The following is a 21,434-nucleotide window of genomic DNA, read 5'->3' as shown; positions in this document are numbered from 1 at the left end:
ATGCTGCACTTACACCTTTTTCTATAGTTTCTCATAGTTACCATAGTTTCATTTTAAGTTTATAAAAGTATCCATGCTAAGTTTTCTTGGTTTCATGTCAAATATAAACCAACTTCCTGAATGGTATCAGTTCTTGAATTTTTCCAGACCACAAGTCACATTTCCACCACCCTTTAAAAAAAAAAAACAAAACACGCCTCTCAAAAGTTATTTTTGCAAGCCTAGAGATCTGCTCTATGCCTATGGTGGTTATAAACTCAAAATCCACCTAAGCCTGTTGGCCCAACATGGTTAGGGCACCCTAGTTTCTATTGCCAACAGCACAAGGGAGTGATGTGGCTAATTTTACATCCAGCCACATTTAGCCCTGAATAACCAGTAACCATTTATAGCTGTGCCAACTGAGGGCAGGCTTTGGTATAAGTCTAGAATAGGGCTCAGATTTTATACCTATGAACCACTGCGAAATACCTTAATGAGTCTGCTAACACATCATACTATAAGCATGGCCAGACACATAAATTATGTGTTAAAAGGTATGGGTGGGACTTAACACATCAGCTGTTCTGTGCATCTGCTCCTATCCCATAGAAAATGGAAGTTAAACTACTGTAACTATTTTAGCTTTCACTTACTGTGGGATAGGAGCAGACACATGAAACTGTTTCCAGTAGTTAACATACAGTAACTTGATATAATTTGTTCATCTCCCCATATTTCAGGAAATGCTTTTTATGGGTGTTTCTAAAACTGAGCAAACACCTCAGATATTGTCACAAACAAGAAAGGAAAAAATTTGCTGTAAACTACTTTGTTCCTTCTCATTCCTTGAAGACACCATAATTAGAGCAACTATGACTTGCTCTAAGTTTATACTTAACAGACAAATGAAGGAGTGATTGTAGCACAGGTAGACATACATCTTTAGATTTAGCAGAGACAGCAATAATAGTGAATCAGTGCTAATAGAAATTTCAGGCTTATGACCAAGCTATTTACCCAGGGTCCCAGAGAAGTTTGACTTGCCCACACTGAAACCTGTGCAACTACCACCCTGTGCAACAACAACCCCACTGCTGATATTACCGTCCCTTTATTATTGCTCCTTGTCCCAGATTCAGTGGAAATGCTCTCTCCCTTGCTCCCTCCTCCCCACCCCCTTGCCCTGCTCCAATAATACCATATAAAGACTTAGAAAGGCAAAACCCTGTGCTGTAATGAAAGGTAGAAAAATTTAGAATGCCTTGGGAGAAAAAAAATATTTCAGCTTCATTAGACTCATACACTGACAGGAATCAGACTGTGGTAATTATCATTAGTAATGATCTACTGTGCAGGAAACACGGTATATCATCTACAAAAATTGATAAAAATTAATATGCCTTCAATGTATTGTTTTCTTATTGCTGGAAAGTGTGAGGATCTGTAATCAGAATGAATTAAAGGAATAACCAGTAATCTTACAGATAATGCCCACAAGTTCTTGATCATAATGATCAAGCTTTCTCTCTCCTACATCATAAAAATGTTTTATCAGTATTATAGCTAAATAAATATGGAGAGGCATTATGAAGGTAGGGCATGATAGCACCTTCAACTATGCCACCATGGATGATACAAATGAGCCACCAAGAAGTTCCATATTTAACCAATAACATATTTTAGGCTGGTTTACCATTTTTGGGACTTATTCACCATTTTTAGTACATGATAAATATCTTGAACGTCTGGGCACATTACCAGCCCTACCTTCTACTAGGCAGGTATAATGTGCAATGTCCAATGTATGGTGTTGCCTAGATATTCATCTCCAGACATTTTATTTTCTACTTTTCTGACATCTAAGGGTCTGATACAAAGCCTACTGGAAACAAAGGAATGCTTCCATTCACTTCATTGGGATATAGATCTGTTCACATGAATTAAACTGATAAATTATTTTTAAAAATACATTTAGGATACTAATGGGTCAATAACATCTCCTTACTAAAACTTATGAACTTATAAAAGGCTAAACTTCCAAAATAATCCATTGGAATAACTTAGACCTTTAGTTTTTGTGTTTATTTTCCATGTGCAAGTTTAAAAATATTTCCCAGTCTTTAAATGATATTGTATCCTTAAACTGCACAGAAACAAAATTTGATCAGACTAGCTATTTGAAAATGTACTCTTTTGTTATAGAATCTTAAAATCCCTCCTGGGTTATGCCTTATACAGCTGAAAATTTAAAAAGATAATCAAAGAGCATGATCCTTCTCCTCACAACCATTATCAAATAGCATAGCATAGCTATGCTCATTTTGTACAGGCAATGGTCCATTCAGTTATCAAATGGGCACAGAAAGATTCTGAAGAAATAAACCTTTAGGGAAAAAAAGTGTGTGTCACAAATTACTTTCAGATTTACACAAAATGTTCCCAGTAAACCCTAAAATAAATAAAGCTTCATTATTTTTTGGTTGCAGTAAAGATGTATTGATAAATTAGTATGGTCTATTTAACACATTTCTGGTTCGTGGTTTTGTAATGCGAAACTCATTTTGTTGTTCATTGAGTTATTTCATGAATACCATAATCAGGGTCAGAGTGTCATCCAGTATTCAACAAAAGAAAAAAAGAAGAAGAAATACTACCCAGAAGTATAAGAATTGTATCAATCAGCCATCTGCCGACCTGACGTTGTCTCAGGAAGTCTGCTGCTTGCCCGGAGCCTGGATCCGTGATGTCATGGGAGGATTACCGAGACTCATCTGGCCCTCTAACTACTACCCCATGCTGCTCATCCATTTGGGCACCAATGATACTGTTGGACCAGGACTTAATTGATGTCTAATTAACCATCCAATTAATGGCTGACTCGTTAGCCCAGTTTCCAACTGAGGTGATTTTTGGCCCCAGGCTGACTAACAAATTGATCAGGGTATATCTGTCACCACCCAACCAATCTGGTAATTAATTTCCCTGTAACTAATTAAGGACACCTGCACAAATGTATCAATAAAATGAATTAAGCAGTTTATTAATTATAACATTCATAGAATCATAGAAGTAGGGTCGGAAGGGACCTTGTAGATCTTCAAGTCCGACCCTCTGCCTGGGCAGGAGGAAAACTGGGCTCAAATGACCCCAGCCAGGTAGGCATCGAGCCGCTTCTTAAAGACCCCCAGGGTAGGAGCCAGCACCACTTCCCTTGGAAGTTGGTTCCAGATCCTAGCCACCCTGACTGTGAAGTAGTTCCTACGGATGTCTAATATAAACCTACTCTCCAACAACTTGTGGCCGTTATTCCTTGTTATCCCGGGGGGCGCTAGGGGAAACAAGGTCTCCCCCAAACCCTTCTGGTCCCCCCTAGTGAGTTTATAGACAGTTACAAGGTCCCCCCTCAGCCTTCTCTTGTGAAGGCTGAACAGGTTCAGGTCCCGTAGCCTCTCATTGTAGGGTCTGCCCTGCTGTCCCTGGATCATGCGGGTGGCCCTCCTCTGGACCCTCTCAATGTTGTCCACATCCCTATTGAAGTGGGGTGCCCAGAACTGGACACAGTACTCCAGCTGTGGCCTGACCAGGGTCGCATAGACACCAGTGTCACATTAAAAGACAGAATACGCACGTCACACAATAACTTTACCAAACGCTAACAATAATATTCTATATAAATATATATAAACTTATTCTATTAACTAACAGTACAATCAAGGACAGGGACAGAGCTTAACTTCATTAAAAGGGGAAGGCTTTATTAAGCTCAGGAAGCTCCTGCTTCAGTTCACTTGAGCACAGTCCAAGCCCAGTCAGCTGCTTGATGGTGGTTTACCTCCCACGTATAAGCGGAGGAAAGGAATAGCTAAAACCAGGAAAGCGAAAGAAGGGAGGATGGGTGATACTTACAATAAAGAGAGTAGAGGGCTGGTGCCATAAGTGCTGTGCACTCGCGGAGGGTAAAGAACCCAGGGAGCCAACTCTATCTACCTTCACTGGTAAACTGGAGGTCGGCAATAGTGGAGACTGGTGAAGCCTCACAGGCCCAGAAGCTCAGCTCCGTGCATCTCCACAGTCCACTCACCAAACCAATCAGTCGTTCAGTCTTAGATGGAAAACATACGATGCTCTTTCTTTCACTCTCTCAGTAAACCAGTCAGTTACTCAATACACTCCCCTTCCACTACTTCTCACACTCTCAGTCATCACACGCTTAAATCTCACCACAGACACCTTCTGACACATCCACACACACACAGACTTTGGACCTCCTGCCAATCAGAGGTTCTTTTATATGTGTGTAGCACACCACCCACTAAGGCTCTGCACACGGTATGTGGATGTTCACATGGCACCTAATTCCAGCATCTTCGCAGGCACTTGCAACAAGTAGGTCAAATAAAGGTTATCTATTGACTCATTTTGAACCAAACAGCCTTGCCATGATCTTACATCCAATTTTTACCTCTAACAATACTGCCAGGGGAGACCCTGAGTGGAACAAAAGTGACTACAGGGCTCTGGTGCAAAGGTGAAGGGGCCTGGGGCTCACATCATGTTTTTGTCAATCCTTCTGGTCAAGGAAAAGGGTCTGGAGCAGGAATGGGTGCATCCTGTAGATCAATGCCTGGCTGCAAGGTGGTGCAAAGATGCCAGCAGGAATTTGGCTGCTTTGACCATGGGATGTTCTTCCAAGAAAGAGGATTGCTGGGAAAAGATAGGATCAACCTGACAAAGAGAAAGCAGGGCATCTTCTCAGACAGGCTCACTAAGAGTTTACAGAGAGCTCACAGAGAGTAGTGGATGGCAACTTGGGCAGCAGTGACCACGAGATGGTTGAGTTCAGGATCCTAAGGAAAGGAAGGATGGTGAGCAGCAGCAGAGTAAGGAACGTGGACTTCATGAAAGCAGACTTTAACTTGCTCAGGGAACTCATGGACAGGATCCCCTGGGAAGCCAATCTGAGGTTGAGAAGTGTCCAGAAGAGTTGGCTGCACTTTAAAGAATCCTTACTGAGAGTGCAGAAACAAACCATCCCAATGACAGAAGACCAGCTTGGCTTAACAGGGAACTCTTCAGTAAACTAAATCACAAAAAGGAAGCTTATAAGAAGTGCAAACTTGGATAAATAAATAGGGAGGAGTATAAGAGCATTGCTTAGACATGCAAGGATGAAGTGAAGAAAGCCAAAGGACTTGCAGCTAGCAAGGGATGTGAAAGGTAACAAGAAGAGTTTCTACAAGTATCTCAGTAGCAACTGGAGGATCAGGGAAAGTGTGGGTCCCTTACTAAATGAGGGAGGAAACCTGTGACAGAGGATGCAAAAAAGGCTAAAGTGCTCAATGCTTTCTTTGCTTCAGTCTTCATATGCAAGGTTAGCTCCCAGACTACTACACCGGGCAGCAAAGTTTGGGGAGCAGAGAAGCAGCCAACAGTGGCAAAAGAACAGGTTAGAGATTTAGGGACTATTTAAAATAGCTGGAGATATACAAGTCCATGAGGTCAGATCGGATGCACCCAAGGATGCTGAGGGAGTTGGCTGATGAGACTGCAGAGCCATTGGCCATCATCTTTGAAAACTCATGGCAATCAGGAGAGGTCCTGAATGATTGGAAAAGGGTAAGCACTGACCATAATTAAGAAAGGGAAAAGGAGGATCCAGGGAACTACAGACCAGTCAGCTTCACCTGAGTCCCTGGAAAAATCATGGAGCAGATCCTCAAGGAATCCATTTTTAAGCACTTGGAAAATAAAAAGGTTATTAGGAATAGTCAGCATGGATTCACCAGGGGCAAGTCATGCCTGACCAACCTGATTGCCTTCTATGATGAGATGACTAGCTCTATGGATGTAGGGAGACCAATGGATGTGATATACCTTGACTTTAGCAAGGCTTTTGATACCATCTTCTAGAAATAGAAATACAAGTCAGGCTGACGTGAGGTCTGAGGCTGGGCAATATGCCGTCTGAACTGGACTGTGACCCTTTAAGGGCTAAAGTCCTTACCATGGCAAGCGGACTTTGTCTCGGCCACCACCAAGAAGCAACATCTTTGGTTGGGGCAAGGCGGGGTGTAAGGGAGGTGGTGCCCCAATATGGGAAGCCGGGTGAGAGTGCCGAAGGAGGGAACCAGGAAAGGCAGGACTTAAAAACACCCTCCCAACAATAACCAATACCAACAAGACATAGCAGGAAATAATCCCTGGTGACCTTTTGAGGTATCTGCCCAGATGACAAGCTATCAACCCAAAAGGAAACGGCGGCACCCAAAAGGCCAGAAAGAGTGAAGCACACTAGCGAACAACACAGGAGGTTACAGGGTCAGAAGCCACAAGTCAGGAGCATAAATGCCAAGCCAGGGTCAAGAGCAAGGAATCATAAACCTATTTAACAAGTCAAAAAGATAAAGTCCAAGAGTAAGCCAAACTGGGTTCAAGAGTCAGGAAATAGTTCTGCAGAAAGAATCCAAAGCCTGAAATCCAGAAGCAATCCAAAGGCAGGGTCAGGAAGTAGGAAAGCCAGAGATATTGCTTGGACAGAAGCTGCTCAGAGACTGAAGACCAATGTGTTATGCAGCAAGGCTCAGGTATTGGTGGAGTTCCTTGAATGCAGCTTGAGAACCAATTGGAGGGAAGGGGCCAGGGGTCAGCTAGCCTTCATTAGTAATAACTGGCTCAGTGCACTTCACGAGGGCAGCAGGGAAGGAGCCTACTTGAGCCTTACAGTGCTGACCCAGGCTGCAGTATAGAAGCCTTACATTACAGGCCTGTTTTGAGGAGCTACTTTAGAAAAAATGGGAGTAGTGGGGCGAGGAAGAGGGGAAGCCACAGCACATTGTAATAGCAGTGCAGTGACCAAAGCTGTACTTAGACCAATGAGAAACTACGTCTCTTCAGTCATGTCTAATGGCAGGCCCTACCTGTAATATCTAAGAATGGGTCAAGTCTTCAGATTATGCTTAGAACATTAATGGGAGAGGGTGTGATGAGAAGAGAACATCCTGTTTGGACTGTTTGGATCAAGGACTGTAGTTCACAACCTAGTACTGTTGGGTCCCTAAAAATTATATCCATGTACAATTTCTGAGAGGTCTATTCATTAGAGTATCCAGAATTACCTACCCTTCCAGTATTCCCCTTGTTCTGGCCCCTATTCAGTTACTTAAGTTCTTTACTAGAAAGGGCTGGACTCCTGAATTCTGGTCTCTGAGATGAATCTTCCACAGGAAAATGTACAGCAGAATATAGATACAGTGTTTTCTTTTCATCCATTGGTATCATTATTATTTTAGCACTGTGTACTGAAAGGGTAATGCTATGCAGTGCATTATAATAACAAAGGAAACCCTTCACTTTGTCTCCAATGATTTATTTTTACTTCATTCATCCCTAAGCATAGGATAGCAAATTGCATGTGACAGATATAGAAAAAAAGTCAATTGCATATACTTGGATACTTCTGTTTGCAAATATGAAAAGAACTGAGTCTACAGATGGTTTGCATTACTATGGATTTCTCTACAGCTGAGAAAAAAAAGGCAGAAGCTTTCTTGCATATCACAGGATCATAGGAAATTAGGGCTGGAAGGGATCTGACAACGTGATCTAGTCGAGCCCCCATACAGGGTAGGATTGCCCCTGATTAAACCACCCCAGCCAAGTATCTGTCTAACCTCCTTTTGAAAATGTCTAGGGATAGAGATTCCACAGCTTTTCTAGGTACAGGTTTCCCTCGATTTATGCGGGTTCTTTATATGCAAATTCGCTCTTATGCAATGAGCATATTTAGACCCATAATTCGTTATATGCGAGGTAAATTTGCTCTTATATGATCAACATAGGCACCTCCCCCCGCCCCAGCAAGTAAGTTTGTGTGGGGAGGAGAAAGGGCCATGGCCCACTCACCCCAGCCCCGGCTGCAGTGGCCCCGGGAGTGGCCAGCATCAACTGCCTGCAGCCGCTGGGCTGCACCATGCTCTGTCTGTCCCTCCCATGCCTGGGCTCTGCTTGTCTGCACTCACCTCCGCACCTAGGATGCACAGTGCCCTGGTGCAGGCAGCTAGTGTTGGCTGCTCCCGAGCGCAGACAAGCGGAGCCCCAGGTGACATAGGGCGCAGCACTCAGCTCGGCCCTGGAGTAGCTGACACCAGCTGCCTGCACCAGGGCACAGTACAGCCCAGCAGCTACAGGCAGCTGGTTTTGGTTGTTCCCGGGGCTGCTGCAGCAGGAGCTGGGGTGAGTGGGGACCAGCAGAGCCCTGGGGGGTTCAGGGCACCGTGCAGCCCAGCAGCTGCAAGCAGCTGGTGTTGGCCACTCCCAGAGCCAGGGTGAGTGACGAACCCCATGCCGCCCAGGGCTCTGCTTGTCCGCACTCACCCCAGCCTGTGCTGGAGCAGCCCCAGAAGTAGCCGACACCAGCTACCTGCACCAGGGCACAGCGCAGCCCAGAAGCAGAGGTGAGTGTGGACAACCAGAGCCCAGGTGCAGGGGGCAGACAGAGCATGGTGCAGCCCAGCAGCTGCAGGCAGCTGGCACTGGCCACTCCCAGGGTTGCAGCTGCCAGGGCTAGGGTGAGTGCCACTCTGTTCTCTCCGCTTTGCTGCCTTGTGCACCCCTCCCCCTGCTCTTTCCCAGCCTCACTCCCTAGTCCCAGCCTTACTCCCTCCCTCTCTCAGTACTATGGGAACTGATCCCTATTTGTTACATTGTAAAGTGGGTTCACTTTAAGCACCATTCTCTGGGATGTACTGCATAAATTGAGGGAAACCTATAGCCTGTTCTAGTGCCTGACCACCCTCATAGGCAGAAAGGTCCCCCTAATCTCCAACCTAAATTTCCCCTGCTGCAGCTTGAGGCTGTTGCTCCTGGTCCTGTCTCCTGTAGCCATTGGCATGACCTTGACAGAAAAGTATGGGTCAAACTGAACAGACTGGATGTGGACACTTTGAAACAATGCTTCACAAGATGAACATCTTTGAGAGCCCCTTTGTGAATGTGGTCCAACAATCAGCACAGAACTTAATCAAAAGCTGCAATCTTAACCAGTGCCCAGACAGGGGAGATGGAATCCGCACATTGAACAATAATACCAGACAGTGGCTCATAGATTTGGAAGTTGATATCTGACACCATACAAAATAAATAGTATGAAGTGTTACCATTAAGAGAAATCTTAGATTCCAGTAGTTGTAGGTTACTGCACATATGCTCCTGTTAGTCACTATGAATATATACAAACATGTTCTAGGACAGACTAGCTCACTCCTACAAATAAACAGCTAATGAAGCAGTGAAGCTAATTGCCAAAAGGCTGTATAGTGTAATTTGAAATCCCAGTAGTTGGCATTGAAAGCAGATGATTTAATGTTGGTATTTCACATAGGCATTCACAAGAAGCACAACTTTTACCAAGGGCAAAATCAGTTTTCTAGTTAGTGAAGTGTGAAGAACCGGATCTTCTCACAGTTATGCCATGGTCAGGAACTAAAAATGTGTCCCTCAAGGTTCCTCTTTCCAGTATAGTCTTTATTTTTTGTCCCTCTCTGGTTTCTTTCACCTGGATTTGAATGTTCTGGGTTTCTAATTTTTAGAAAAATATTCTTAGACTATTGTACATCTTTCCTGTTATAAGAATGCTGGAGAAAAATATTCTGGAAGAAATAAATAAGACTTATATGCAAGTCCTATCAAAACTTTTCTTTCAGTTGGTTAAATAAACTAGAATGAATATTTATCAGCTGAAAAGAGTCACTGCAGGAAAGATAAGTACATTATTTCTTTAAGTAAGATGATAAAACTTATGGCTTTCCCTAGGTGCACCCAAATGCAGAGTGTGATCAAGAAGCAAGCAGTAAATGTCCTCTGCAGTTTGTCTGCTTTATCTTGTCAGAAGGAAAACACTCTCCCCTTTAGTTAGGTTAACATAATGAAATTGATCTGCACAACTCAGTCTCAAGCTACATGCTTTAAACTTTATTTCCAAGTGTTTGGCTGGGTTGTGCTGCTCAATTCCATTAAGTTAAATGACTTGCCATCTTCAGTTCAATGCAAATTCCTAGGAGAACACAGACAGCAGACGGACACCATTAAATATTTCCTTATTACACAAAACAAACACAGCACTAGCTGGGTTGTGAATGCAGAATAAAGTAGCACTCAGCAGTCTAATAAAGTTTTTTTCCCCCTTGACACATTAAAAAGACTAAACTCAGCTGCAACTTGCTTAGATACAATGGATCAAATTTTGCATCAACTTGTATCCTGTGCAACCCAACTGATATAAGAAGAGTTCAAATACATTCAAAATTTGGCCTTGTTAATATCTTCCTACACAGAAGAAAGATCTTACTCCTTCTTGCTGAGCTTATGTCAAATTTCAATGCACTGTTACTCCAGTTCATCCTTATGGCAATCCCCGACTCCATCTGACAAATTAGGTTGTTGCCTATAAAAGCTCATAGCTCTTGGAATCAATGGGTGCATCTACTTGTGCACTGATTTGCTCTTCCTAATGCACATTAAATTTAGCACCTCCAATTTGAGGTACTAAATAAATGCGCATTAGGCTACCCTAATGTGCAGTACAAAAATGTGTGTGTTTAAGAGATGCGTAACGCGCAGCAGCCTATTTTACTGCATGTCAGTATAATTACATGACAGTTTAATGTACAGCAAAATAGGCTACTGCGCATTAAAGTGCATGTGTGGATGAACCCAATTTGTCTCTAAATTGCCACCCTGCCCTACCTACTGTGTGGCATCACAAGAATAACTGCTTCTGAAAATTCCACTTTTTTTTAAATTTCCCCAAAACAGAGTTGTAAGGATAAGGTTGAATAGCCAAGATCATCTATTTAAGACAATGGTCCCTAGAATTGGATGCACTCTCTTTAGAACAGCTGCAAGTTTAATAAAATGTGTCTTCTTGGTTGCACCTTATTATTGGTTCTTTCTTATAAGCAGATAATGTTTAATAATGATAATGCAGTGTCAAATAATGTTTTAGAAAGCTAAAATTGTTTGAATGTTTTTTAAAATACCATGATATTGTAAAGTTGTTAATAACCTGGAAATGTTTGGGTCTGGTACACTGTACAAACCCTGTTTTATTACTCATATATGTACACTAGGGCTTTTTAACTAGGGTGACCATATTTCCCTGAGTGATCTGTTCCACCTGACCTGTCCACCCCATTTTCCAGCAAGCTCAGCTGTCTCCAGCTAAAAATGGGAACAAAGGTTTAATTTGACCCAAATAATGGAATACCTGGGACAGGTGTTTAAAACAAAACTGTCACAATGAAAACAGGACATATGGTCACTATTTTTAACACACATGCCAAAATTCAGCTGTATTTACTTTACTCATATAAGAAACCAGCACTTCAAAAGTTAACACATTTGCAGCCTTAGAAATTTAGTAAGAGTCCCAGTTTAGGTTATTGGAGATGCCAAGAGCTGCTGGAGCCTTAGGTTTTCTTCATCTTGTTCTACCCTCTAATAAATGACATCAACATTATAAAAGAAAGTAAAAAGAAGACCACAGAACTATTGTGATACGTGTTAGTTTCACTTCAGAATCTACATGCTATGTGCCCCATTCTTATTCTGTATTAAATATAAAACAGTTAAAAACCAGTAAAGTGACAAAGTCAAGCACTGAGAAGTTAGCACTAAATTTGTCCTTGTAAAATTAATTTGGCTTTTTCTTGGGAATATGCAACAGGAAGTAAATTTTCAATTATTGTATTTACTCAAATCCAAGACCAGATCTATCCTCCCAGTCAACAGCAGGTACACACAAGCTTAGTCTTAGATTCATATATCAATGCTCTGGCTCTGCCCTGGGTTGGGAGCCAGGGCTGCCACTGACACTTGCAGCCATGAAGTCAACAACAATGCAGTGAGTGCAGGAGGGCTCAGGGCTAGGGTCTGGGACTGGGTGGTAGCATAAGTGGAGAATGGGAAGGGGATGGGCAGCAACACATGTTGGGGACTGAGCAGGGGATGGGGTAGCAGCTTGCACTGGGGGGATGGGGCAGCAGTGTGCACTGCTGCCCCATCCCCTGACCCATGTTGATGATGGGACAACAGTGCAGGTCAAGCAATGGGGCAACAGCATGTTTGTGGGGGTGCAGCAGCAGTATGGGTCAGGAGATGGGGAAACACCATTTGCTGTTGCCAACCCCCTGATGTGCCCCTGCCCCACCTCTGGCTTCTGCTGTTGACCCAGCCTCATTCAGGGTATGGGTACGTATGCAATATGTGGGTTAGCCTTCACATTCAGTGTATATATCTACATCAATGTAATGCACTCCATTTAAATACTTCCTTAAGTACAAAACGATTAATTTCCTTATTGACTTTTATGGTACCATTAATATAACATGAGTGCTTCATATGTGCAAATATATTTACTTTTATAATAGTTCTGTGAGATTAGATGATATTGCTATTGTCCTCATTTTCCCAACTATTAATTCCTGGGCATGACAACACTTCAACTATAAGGAGCAATTACAAAGACAGCTACGTTTACCTTCTGCAATTGTGGAAGTACTTCAGAGAATTTAGCCACCAAACTCTAATAAATCTGTACAGAACATATGTTAACTGCAATTTTTTCAGATACTTAGGATTTGACCAAATTTTCCACAGAATGAGAATACTCATCCCTCACACTACTAAAATATCCCAGACAGAATTCAAGTTTTTGCTGAGTGACAAAGGAGCACTAGAGCTTTGCAACAAAAAGGGCACTTTGACACATGCTCCAACGTGTTCCGATTAGAACATGTTGGAGCAGACTTGATTAACTAAATTCTTCTACAGACTCGATTAATCAAGTCTGCTGGAGGGTTCTAACCAGAATGCTGCAGTGTGTGGCAGTGTCTTGCGTATTCAGAGTCCCACATTTCAAAATAGTACCGGGGCACTTTAAATAAAGCTCAAATGAGCTTTAGTTATATGCACCTCCACTGCTGTTTTGAAAGGTGGGATGCTGAATACACAAGTCACTGTGGGAGTTTCAATTAGAATGGCCCCCAAGAGCTGCTCTAATTAAAACACTTCCCCCTCCCCACCCTTGAGCACATGTACAGGCACCCAAAGGTTGTAAGAATTTAACACAAATAAAACAATGTGTTTTCCTTTAACTTCTCTCTCAGATACTGTTTTAGTTCAAATCCTCCAAAAATATTTGGCATGAGACAGGCACCTGGCATGGGAAATTTCTTCCCTAATATTTTAAGTCTGACGAAGTTAAAATGGGAAATGTCAAGTTAACTATAGGTGGTATTAACAACCACTCTGTTATACTTGCAGTTTGGTTCCAAACCTATAAGATTTAGAATTCCCCTGCAAACCACTCAGAACTTTCAAGCTGATATCAATTGATGTCAAATGCTAAAGTTCAATTACTGAGTTAGTGCTGCCTTTGCTTCAGCTTCCAACTTTCCTAGTTATAACAGCAAGAAGTCTTAGACTTCAGGAAGGCCTTCGATACGGTATCCCACCCCATACTGGTGAACAAGTTAAGAGGCTGTGACTTGGATGACTACACAGTCCGGTGGGTGGCGAATTGGCTGGAGGGTTGCACCCTGAGAGTCGTGGTGGATGGGTCGGTTTCGACCTGGAAGGGTGTGGGCAGTGGGGTCCTGCAGGGTTCGGTCCTTGGACCGATACTCTTTAATGTCTTCATCAGTGACTTGGACGAGGGAGTCAAATGTACTCTGTCCAAGTTTGCAGATGACACAAAGCTATGGGGAGATGTAGACACACCGGAGGGCAGGGAACAGCTGCAAGCAGATCTGGACAGGTTGGACAAGTGGGCAGAAAACAACAGAATGCAGTTCAACAAGGAGAAATGCAAAGTGCTGCACCTAGGGAGGAAAAATGTCCAGCACACCTACAGCCTAGGGAATGACCTGCTGGGTGGCACAGAGGTGGAAAGGGATCTTGGAGTCCTAGTGGACTGCAAGATGAACATGAGTCGGCAGTGTGACGAAGCCATCAAAAAAGCCAATGGCACTTTATTGTGCATCAGCAGATGCATGACAAATAGGTCCAGGGAGGTGATACTTCCCCTCTATCGGGCGCTGGTCAGACCGCAGTTGGAGTACTGTGTGCAATTCTGGGCGCCACAATTCAAGACGGATGCGGATAACCTGGAGAGGGTCCAGAGAAGGGCCACTCTTATGGTTAAGGGCCTGCAGTCCAAGCCCTACAAGGAGAGACTAGAGAAACTGGACCTTTTCAGCCTCCGCAAGAGAAGGTTGAGAGGCGACCTTGTGGCCGCCTATAAGTTCATCACAGGGGCACAGAAGGGAATTGGTGAGTATTTATTCACCAAGGCGCCCCCGGGGGTTACAAGAAATAATGGGCACAAGCTAGCAGAGAGCAGATTTAGATTGGACATTTGGAAGAACTTCTTCACAGTTCGAGTGGCCAGGGTCTGGAACGTGCTCCCAAGGGAGGTGGTGCTCTCCCCTACCCTGGGGGTCTTCAAGAGGAGGTTAGATGAGTATCTAGCTGGGGTCATCTAGACCCAGCATTCTTTCCTGCTTATGCAGGGGGTCGGACTCGATGATCTATTGAGGTCCCTTCCAATCCTAACATCTATGAATCTATGAATAAGTCATTCTTATCCCACCTGTGTGTCTCTGCAGAGTTATTGGAACTTCAGATAAAGAGAGAATTGGGCATATGATTTTGTGATGTTAAGCAGTCTACCCCCACTGGAAATGCAGGCAGCAAAATGAAGTAAAAGGAATTTTGGTAGCTCAAGCAATCTGCATACATCAGGAGAAAACAGCTGGAAGAAGCTGAGTTTTTGGGCGGGAGAATCTGGAAAGGACAGGATGAGCAAACAACTGCACTTCCTGTCATGTCACATGCAGCTGGGAGTCAGTGATATGAACTCTCAGCTGTGGTGGGGGATACCCTGGGCTCCCACAGCTTGGAGCTCCATCATCTGGTCAGGACTCCCAGGCAAGGGAGCTCATTGTGCTCTCCCACCTAGGAGACCCAATCAGCTGACAAGTGCTCCCAGTCTCTGGAGCACATTGTGTAATAACTTATTATTATTGCAACTTACTTTGTTGCTTATTTTTGCCTTTATTATGCCATGAATTGAATGAACATGCAGCTAGGTCACTACTTAAGATGTAGTTAACCAGTTCATCACATTTTAAGTGTAACGTGTCAGGGGCCTAAGGAACCTTAGGAAAAAAGAAAATGAAAAAAAAACCAACCCAGAATTTCTACCCAAAGAAGATAGGCAGACAAGGTTCAGACAGAACCTTGTCTGCCTATGTCCTTAGACCAACACGGCTACAACCTAAACCCCTACCCAAAGAACATTATTTTTTCTTTATGCAACAACCTCTAACAAACCACTTAATGGGTAATGGAAAGTAAAGGCATATCAGCAAGAATACGGTGGATACGCAGAACTTATTGAAGCTTGGACTTGAGCCCATCAGCAGCTCTGGGATTAGAATAAGATTCCTTAGGTAAGACATATAAAATACAGTAGAAATGATCTCCCTTATTGAAGTTCACCTATATAATGCTTAGACAGAAATATAATTGTCAATACATTTGTATATGCTGCTAAAACTTTGTACAAGCAGAAAAAATATATAGGATTGTAACACTGGCCTCTTTAATGCAAAGTTAACTCTTTGGTTTATTATTTATATTTCCATGAGCAAGAAATAAGAGAATAAAAAAGAAAATTAAAAATATCTCATGGAAAATGTGAACAATGTGAAATATTAAAAAACTGAAAGAAAAGAACAGTTTAGAGTGATTGTCAGGCAGAGAAACTGTAGACAACTTTCTAATAGCTACTACAAATGGAGAGATGGTGGAAACTTTGGTTAGACTAAACTAGGTTAGAACACTAGACTTCAGTACCTGGTATTCACACAGAAGGAAAAAAGCCTAGGCAGAAAGCCATATCTGAAGTAAGCGTGGGTGAAGTAAACAACATACTGCACATACATACAAAACTGGATACCTATTACCGGTAGAGGTATTGATAACATGTCATATGAAAAGTAAGAACAAGTGAAAATGACTATAGATGAGTCAGATGCTCAGACTTGCCTTTCTACAACCAGGTGATTTATTGCCAGAAAATATATGCTTAAAGCTCTTTTTTGGTAGAGTAACAGTAACATCCAGTGGCCATTTAGGATAAACCAAATGCAGTACATATTTCTTACCAATCCCTGTAGGGGAATATCTACTTAGCTATTTTCATATTTAAAATGGGCACGTGGAGCTAATTTAGTTAAGGTGATTTCTAATATTGTCTTCTGTGTCCAGCAATTATGCTGCTGTATTTCCATTGTTCTTTCATTACAATCATAGTATTTGAACTCAAGATATCATTAATATGTTCATTTAAAAATGTTCGGGTTATATGGCCAGTTAACTTTCTGTTATAATAGTATATAACTGTGTTAAATATTTAGAGAGGGGTTTTGCCTTAAATTCAGAGCTTTGTTCTTCTGGATTCATGGATTGGTTATGTAGTTAAGAAGCACACCAAGAAAAATTATGTTTTACTCAGTGAGAATCCCTTGTGTGGCTTAAGGGAGAGTGTACTGCAGCAGCAATTACACTGTTCTTGAAATATGCTCTGCCTGTCTTTCCCCCTATCACCGCTTACTTGACTGTCGGGAAATCAGTTGTTGATGAGCCAGTTCCTGAAAAACATCTGCATGCAGGTAGTTGCTGGATTTCTCCAAGTGTGAATAGTTGAACATAGTTGTTTGGTGGCACATTTTTAGATGCCAACAATAATATGCTGTAAAAATCATTCTAGGTATCAGAAAAGCACAAAGCCAAAAGCCCAGAGATTCTGAGTACCAGTTATTATCACTGAATTATTTTCCAATGCACTTGACTTGTGCTGTTTCTTATCATCATTATGCTTCTCCTCATTCTTAAGAATGAAGAAACTAAAGCTAAGTGGTGGGCTTGTGTCTGTGTCAAAACCAGAACTAGAATCCAAAGGGAAAAATGAATCTGTCTCTACATTCCTATCCTGTACTTACACCAATTCTATCCTTCTAATTCCCTCTACTTCAACACTAATTCTTAAACATCTGAGTCTATTTCTCATTCCATGAAGTAGGGATAACAACCAGGATCCTCCTACAGATGGCTGTGGATTTCTTAGATTCCCTACCATGCTTGTATATCCCATGGAATCATCATTAACAAAATGTGACATTCTTTTCCATCAGAGAGTCTTTTTTGTGGCCATCTGCTGCCAGGCTTTCTGTATTGCACTGTGCTATCAGTGTGCATGTGTCTCCAATCTATGTCCTTTGGTGTCACTCTAGAACTTGTAGATATAGTTCATGGAAGATGACCTTTGAGAAGTCCTTTAGTATCTGGGTAAAACTCAATCCCATACTAAATGCTCAATAGTCAAGTACAGTCAATTTTAGCTCATTCTTTCTTCCAGATCCAAGAGAGGCAAGGGTGTATGCAATATTCTTCTCTTAGTATCCCCTTCCAAACTGGTTATGTGATCATTATTTTTGAAGCTGCTCTTTTGTTACCTCAGCAATGCCTAGCATGAATCTAAGGAGAGACATAGTTGGACCATTCAGTAGGCAGAACCTCATTCTTTGGAAAACATATCACTGCAATCTATTCATTCAGAAATGATGTAAAAGCTCAGACCTTTACAAAATTATACATCTCCTGTTCAATGTGGTGGAATGATAAGGTCTCTTTGCACTGCTCAGATGGCACAAAGCAGCTCTGGCTCTGATTTAGCTAGCTCCCAGAAGATTACCTCAAACTGAAGTTCAAGGGGAAAGGGATATGGCTGAGGCATCTCTGGACCCAACTGATTATAATTTACTGCAATGGCTTCTGGGACCAGAAGGGGGAGGGTATTACCTTCAACAAATTAAAGATCCAACAATCTGCTCTAAATTTCTGCTTGACACCAGACTAGTGCCTGACTGGCCCCAGAATCAACCAATTTTCCAATTGCTTCCCTCCTTAAAATGTACAACGCCCACTTCTTTAGCTGGCCCGGAAAATTTGAGTTTGTAAATCCGTCATAATATACCATGCACATGTCATGGGGCTTTTTTCTGAGCATCTTCTAACATGCATATCCTGTGGCTTTCAGTGAAAAGTAGCTGGCAGGAGCTCATTATCAGCAAGAAACATTAAAATACAGGATAGAAATCCATTCAAACACTGCATTTCATAACTTTTTTTCTATAATGCCTCAGATTTAAAGTCACTTTTTATACAACCCACATAGGAATATTACTAGAAAATTTTCCAGCTATTTTGAAACAACAGAAAAAATAGCTACTAAGGCAAATTTTCACCACTTAGAACAGGTCCTAAATCTTTCTGAACTATTTTTGTTCTTGGTGGTGGTAGTGTTGCTGAAATGTAATATACAGAGGCATAATGGTGACATCCATGACTTTTAATTGAAGTGGAATTTTTCAAGAAGATCTGAAGTCAGTGGAGACTACCAGTGAAATTAGCTTGATGCAATAGGAAATGTTGCTGCTTCCAAATAGGAAGCATAGAATAACAGTACCATCATTTAAGTCTACCATCTTGCTTCTTACATTAAAACGCTCTAACACAGCAAATGACAGCAAAATACAGAGAAGGAGCACTTCATATTTGCTTAGGAAATAAACATATACATTAATGGTGAAATGCTGAGCCCAATATAGCCCATGGGAGTTTTGCCATTGACTTCACCTTGGAGCTTTTTTAACCTTATCTGCCAAACAATTCCAACAAAAAAATGTAACATGGAGAAGTTTATCTCAAAGGTGATGAGTCACACACTTCATTACTTCTGTAAGCAGAGGTCATGGCACACCTGCAGTTATTTATATTCCACTCCACATGTCCCTGTATTTGTTCATCCTATATCTTTCTGTTTCAACAACTCCTTACAATCAAACCTTCATCTCTTCCCATATGTCAGGCTTTTGGGCAACCTCCATCCTCCTATCACAGACATACTAAGACCCCCCATTTTCCCCTTTGGCTACGGATTCAATGCGCTGCCTCACTCTCTATTTTTCCACATGTTCCTCATTCTTCCCTTCCCTACCATAAAGGGGCTATCAGCGTCCTTTATATGGCACTTCCCACATACCATTACCACCCATTCTCTTTCCATGTCAGATTCTGTGTGTGCCCCATTCCTTCCATACCAGGGTCTCCGTTCTTCTCCCATCAGGAGTTATATGCATCCTCATAGTCTCCATTTCTCAAAAGTTCTCTATTCTGCAATTTGATAGTCTATGTTTTCAAAATTCCTCTCTATTACATGCCAGGTCCTTTTTTGTATCCCCAATGTTCACTTCCCCATAAAATTGCTCCCCATTCTTTTAGCATGCCAAGCACTCTCTGTCATCTCCTGCAGGCCCCCAATCCCTCCACTGCTTCACACCTGTCCTTCATACTAGAGTGTCCCTTTTGTCTCCCCCCATGCTAGGATTTTTATATTTCTCATTCCACTTTTCCCCACTCCTTTCCTCCTATAACTAGGGTGATCATATATCCCAAGCAACCTGAGACAGTCACGACTTCCATAATCCAGTCCCAGCAGGTTGGTCAAAAGTATCTGATCAAGGGTTCATGCTGGTAGAGGTTACCAAGCCCATGGGTTGAAAGCAGACAAGATTTTTTTTTTTAACGTGCCATGTGGTGCTTTGCATGTGTATATTTAAAGAATTGTATGAATTGTGAGACATTCTGCATATATACTATCTACCTTCCCTTAGTGGAATATTTTCACAGTTTTAAATTTTTAATATTGTTAATGATAACATCCTTTGTGATTCTTTCATATTAAGAAAAAAGCAGCCTTAACATGCAGCCTTCTCTGATAGCATATAAAGGAATTGCATAATTGAGTTAATTTATGAAATATGTATACACTTTCTTGGCAGAATTTCATCCAATCAGTGTAATTAGCATCTACTGTTTAGCATGTGTAGTTGACCTCTTGTTCTTGGCCATTTGCTGACTATGCAGTATTGCTCCTGACTACATTGTCTACTTTCTAATTCCTATATGCCCTCTTGTATCCCATCTGTTCCCCATATTGCGCTAAAATTATCAACTCAACCTTCTGCTCATTGTCCATTCCTTGAAAATTCTCTTCCAACGTGCACTAATTTTTATTAGAAAGAACTCATCTCTGGACCATCCTTTAAAGTCAGGTATTATATTATGCATTTCCCCTGGGTTTGACTGTTTAGTGATGTTTCTGCATTGGTTGAAATGAGGTTTTAATGCCACTCTGTCAACTTTTACTTTGTAGTGGACTGGCTTGATCCAAGAGCTAATTGTATTGACATTAACCTGTTTTAACAAGCCTAAAGTACCAATAAATCATTTCTTTAGTAGCTCTACTTATTGTACTACTTTGTTAATGAACTGTACTTGAAGTGACAAATAGGCTGAAAAATCTTTCCTTTCCTGTAATATACTTTGCTTTCCTAAGCATCTCTTTCCCTAGAAAAGAAGGTGCTTCAGATGAAGCATGGCATATGTGCCACAGGCAGCCTCTGTGTGTGGCACACAGCAAACTGGGGAAGAAACAGGCAGCACAGCGGTAGATAGGGCAGAAAGCAGAGTAGCAGATCAGGCACAGGGCAGAAGAGCAGATTGGGCAGGGAAGGAGACCAGAGTGGCACTCAATGGAGTACAGGGCTAATTTGTGGCATGCCTGCTTTAGATAATCGAATTTTAATTATTTTGTTGTGGTTTATGATTTTGTTTGTGGCATTATAAAGTGAAATACCAAGTTCTGTTAAATTCTGGTTTTTTAATGATATACACGGTATGCCCCATTTCAGTCCTTCAATTCATTTACCCAAATCTCTCTAGGCTAGTGGGCCTTAAAACTTCATCAATGCACAGGCAACAAAATTACACAAGTAATATTTCACTTTGCCCTCCATTGTCAACTACAGTTCTAACTTTATAATTTCTTATGGCCACAAGCTACATGGAAGGCTCTTGTAGTTAACATAGGTTAAAGACGACTGCTCTAGGCTGTTTCTTAGGCAAACTATTTCATATACTACTTAGCAAAAATAAAGTGCTGAAGGCTTAGTATTATCAGTTCTTCTTTGTATTCATTAGTATGTTTTACTATCTTACATTAATAACCACTGAAATCCCATGTTTCATAATAGTGAATAATATCTTATAAATAGTCATTAATAACAATTCTCTGGCATTGTTATGTGCACATTACCTAATTCAAGGAGCTAGTATCTTTCTCCCTGGTTGAAAATATTTATCTGACTTGAAAATATAGATCATCATTTTATCAGTGGTATTTTTCCCAAATGAAAAATGTATAATATATTAATTGGTTTGTACTAAAGAAATGCTCTCTGTACTTGTCACAGACTTTTTCATATATG

The sequence above is a fragment of the Alligator mississippiensis genome, chromosome 4 (genome assembly GCF_030867095.1).
Source record: "Alligator mississippiensis isolate rAllMis1 chromosome 4, rAllMis1, whole genome shotgun sequence".
In the NCBI taxonomy this organism is placed as follows: Eukaryota; Metazoa; Chordata; order Crocodylia; family Alligatoridae; genus Alligator; species Alligator mississippiensis.
Note: the sequence above shows the minus strand (reverse complement) of the source record.